The sequence below is a fragment of the Mus musculus genome, chromosome 3 (assembly GCF_000001635.26).
Source record: "Mus musculus strain C57BL/6J chromosome 3, GRCm38.p6 C57BL/6J".
NCBI lineage: Eukaryota > Metazoa > Chordata > Mammalia > Rodentia > Muridae > Mus > Mus musculus.
This window is the reverse complement of record NC_000069.6, coordinates 8,428,929-8,433,323: the sequence shown is the minus strand read 5'-3', so window position 1 is coordinate 8,433,323 and position 4,395 is coordinate 8,428,929. Positions and strand designations below refer to the sequence as shown.

The window sequence follows — 4,395 nt, the reverse complement described above, 5'->3', positions numbered from 1 at the left end:
TTTTTTTTTCCATTTTTTATTAGGTATTTAACTCATTTATATTTCCAATGCTATACCAAAAGTCCCCCATATCCACCCACCCCCACTCCCCTGCCCACCCACTCCCCCTTTTTGGCCCTGGTATTCCCCTGTACTGGGGCATATAAAGTTTGCAAGTCCAATGGGCCTCTCTTTCCAGTGATGGCCGACTAGGCCATCTTTTGATATATATGCAGCTAGAGTCAAGAGCTCCGGGGTACTGGTTAGCTCATAATGTTGTTCCACCTATAGGGTTGCAGATCCCTTTAGCTCCTTGGCTACTTTCTCTAGCTCCTCCATTGGGAGCCCTATGATCCATCCATTAGCTGACTGTGAGCATCCACTTCTGTGTTTGCTGGGCCCCGGCATAGTCTCACAAGAGACAGCTACATCTGCGTCCTTTCAATAAAATCTTGCTAGTGTATGCAATGGTGTCAGCGTTTGGATGCTGATTATGGGGTGGATCCCTGGCTATGGCAGTCTCTACATGGTCCATCCTTTCATCTCAGCTCCAAACTCCGTCTCTGTAACTCCTTCCATGGGTGTTTTGTTCCCAAATCTAAGGAGGGGCATAGTGTCCACACTTCAGTCTTCATTCTCCTTGAGTTTCATGTGTTTAGCAAATTATATCTTATATCTTGGGTATCCTAGGTTTGGGGCTAATATCCACTTATCAGTGAATACATATTGTGTGAGTTTCTTTGTGAATGTGTTACCTCACTCAGGATGATGCCCTCCAGGTCCATCCATTTGGCTAGGAATTTCATAAATTCATTCTTTTTAATAGCTGAGTAGTACTCCATTGTGTAGATGTACCACATTTTCTGTATCCATTCCTCTGTTGAGGGGCATCTAGGTTCTTTCCAGCTTCTGGCTATTATAAATAAGGCTGCTATGAACATAGTGGAGCATGTGTCCTTCTTACCTGTTGGGGCATCTTCTGGATATATGCCCAGGAGAGGTATTGCTGGATCCTCCGGTAGTACTATGTCCAGTTTTCTGAGGAACCGCCAGACTGATTTCCAGAGTAGTTGTACAAGCCTGCACTCCCACCAACAATGGAGGAGTGTTCCTCTTTCTCCACATCCTCGCCAGCATCTGCTGTCACCTGAATTTTTGATCTTAGCCATTCTGACTGGTGTGAGGTGGAATCTCAGGGTTGTTTTGATTTGCATTTCCCTGATGATTAAGGATGTTGAACATTTTTTCAAGTGCTTCTCTGCCATTCGGTATTCCTCAGGTGAGAATTCTTTGTTCAGTTCTGAGCCCCATTTTTTAATGGGGTTATTTGATTTTCTGAAGTCCACCTTCTTGAGTTCTTTATATATGTTGGATATTAGTCCCCTATCTGATTTAGGATAGGTAAAGATCCTTTCCCAATCTGTTGGTGGTCTTTTTGTCTTATTGACGGTGTCTTTTGCCTTGCAGAAACTTTGGAGTTTCATTAGGTCCCATTTGTCGATTCTCGATCTTACAGCACAAGCCATTGCTGTTCTGTTCAGGAATTTTTCCCCTGTGCCCATATCTTCAAGGCTTTTCCCCACTTTCTCCTCTATAAGTTTCAGTGTCTCTGGTTTTATGTGAAGTTCCTTGATCCACTTAGATTTGACCTTAGTACAAGGAGATAAGTATGGATCGATTCGCATTCTTCTACATGATAACAACCAGTTGTGCCAGCACCAATTGTTGAAAATGCTGTCTTTCTTCCACTGGATGGTTTTAGCTCCCTTGTCGAAGATCAAGTGACCATAGGTGTGTGGGTTCATTTCTGGATCTTCAATTCTATTCCATTGGTCTACTTGTCTGTCTCTATACCAGTACCATGCAGTTTTTATCACAATTGCTCTGTAGTAAAGCTTTAGGTCTGGCATGGTGATTCCGCCAGAAGTTCTTTTATCCTTGAGAAGACTTTTTGCTATCCTAGGTTTTTTGTTATTCCAGACAAATTTGCAAATTGCTCCTTCCAATTCGTTGAAGAATTGAGTTGGAATTTTGATGGGGATTGCATTGAATCTGTAGATTGCTTTTGGCAAGATAGCCATTTTTACAATGTTGATCCTGCCAATCCATGAGCATGGGAGATCTTTCCATCTTCTGAGATCTTCTTTAATTTCTTTCTTCAGAGATTTGAAGTTTTTATCATACAGATCTTTCACCTCCTTAGTTAGAGTCACGCCAAGATATTTTATATTATTTTTGACTATTGAGAAGGGTGTTGTTTCCCTAATTTCTTTCTCAGCCTGTTTATTCTTTGTATAGAGAAAGGCCATTGACTTGTTTGAGTTTATTTTATATCCAGCTACTTCACCGAAGCTGTTTATCAGGTTTAGGAGTTCTCTGGTAGAATTTTTAGGGTCACTTATATATACTATCATATCATCTGCAAAAAGTGATATTTTGACTTCCTCTTTTCCAATTTGTATCCCCTTGATCTCCTTTTGTTGTCGAATTGCTCTGGCTAATACTTCAAGTACTATGTTGAAAAGGTAGGGAGAAAGTGGGCAGCCTTGTCTAGTCCCTGATTTTAGTGGGATTGCTTCCAGCTTCTCTCCATTTACTTTGATGTTGGCTACTGGTTTGCTGTAGATTGCTTTTATCATGTTTAGGTATGGGCCTTGAATTCCTGATCTTTCCAAAACTTTTATCATGAATGGGTGTTGGGTCTTGTCAAATGCTTTTTCTGCATCTAACGAGATGATCATGTGGTTTTTGTCTTTGAGTTTGTTTATATAATGGATTACATTGATGGATTTTCGTATATTAAACCATCCCTGCATCCCTGGAATAAAACCTACCTGGTCAGGATGGATGATTGCTTTAATGTGTTCTTGGATTTGGTTAGCGAGAATTTTATTGAGGATTTTTGCATCGATATTCATAAGAGAAATTGGTCTGAAGTTCTCTATCTTTGTTGGATCTTTCTGTGGTTTAGGTATCAGAGTAATAGTGGCTTCATAAAATGAGTTGGGTAGAGTACCTTCTACTTCTATTTTGTGAAATAGTTTGTGCAGAATTGGAATTAGATCTTCTTTGAAGGTCTGATAGAACTCTGCACTAAACCCATCTGGTCCTGGGCTTTTTTTGGTTGGGAGACTATTAATAACTGCTTCTATTTCTTTAGGTGATATGGGACTGTTTAGATGGTCAACTTGATCCTGATTCAACTTTGGTACCTGGTATCTGTCCAGAAATTTGTCCATTTCGTCCAGATTTTCCAGTTTTGTTGAGTATAGCCTTTTGTAGAAGGATCTGATGGTGTTTTGGATTTCTTCAGGATCTGTTGTTATGTCTCCCTTTTCATTTCTGATTTTGTTAATTAGGATTTTGTCCCTGTGCCCTTTAGTGAGTCTAGCTAAGGGTTTATCTATCTTGTTGATTTTCTCAAAGAACCAACTCCTCGTTTGGCTAATTCTTTGAATAGTTCTTCTTGTTTCCACTTGGTTGATTTCACCCCTGAGTTTGATTATTTCCTGCCGTCTACTCCTCTTGGGTGAATTTGCTTCCTTTTTTTCTAGGGCTTTTAGATGTGTTGTCAAGCTGCTAGTATGTGCTGTCTCCCGTTTCTTCTTGGAGGCACTCAGCGCTATGAGTTTCCCTCTTAGAAATGCTTTCATTGTGTCCCATAGGTTTGGGTACGTTGTGGCTTCATTTTCATTAAACTCTAAAAAGTCTTTAATTTCTTTCTTTATTCCTTCCTTGACCAAGGTATCATTGAGAAGAGTGTTATTCAGTTTCCACGTGAATGTTGGCTTTCCATTATTTATGTTGTTATTGAAGATCAGTCTTAGGCCATGGTGGTCTGATAGGATACATGGGACAATTTCAATATTTTTGTATCTATTGAGGCCTGTTTTGTGACCAATTATATGGTCAATTTTGGAGAAGGTCCCGTGAGGTGCTGAGAAGAAGGTATATCCTTTTGTTTTAGGATAAAATGTTCTGTAGATATCTGTCAGGTCCATTTGTTTCATAACTTCTGTTAGTTTCACTGTGTCCCTGTTTAGTTTCTGTTTCCACGATCTGTCCTTTGAAGAAAGTGGTGAAAATATGGAACACTTCACGAATTTGCGTGTCATCCTTGCACAGGGGCCATGCTAATCTTCTCTGTATCGTTCCAATTTTAGTATATGTGCTGCCGAAGCGAGCACATATCCCTCTTTTTCAACATGCTTACTAGCATCTGCTGTCAGGGTTGTTTTGATTTGCATTTCCCTGATGATAAAGGATGTTGAAAAAATTTTCAGGTGTTTCTCAGCCATTTGGTATTCCTCAGTTGATAATTCTTTGTTTAGCTCTGTACCCCATTTTTAAATAGGGTTATTTCAATTTCTGGAGTCCAGCTTCTTGAGTTCTTTGTATATATTGGATATTAGTCCT

At 39.8% G+C, this 4,395-nt stretch overlaps 1 non-coding gene across 1 annotated transcript; it reads right to left on the bottom strand.

The window, feature by feature from the left end:
- Window positions 1–4,059: 4,059 nt before the first annotated feature.
- Gm24614 lies at window positions 4,060–4,166 on the bottom strand. Its single transcript, XR_003954708.1, has one exon. It is a non-coding gene; the product is annotated as a U6 spliceosomal RNA (small nuclear RNA).
- Between the last annotated feature and the right edge of the window lie 229 nt (window positions 4,167–4,395).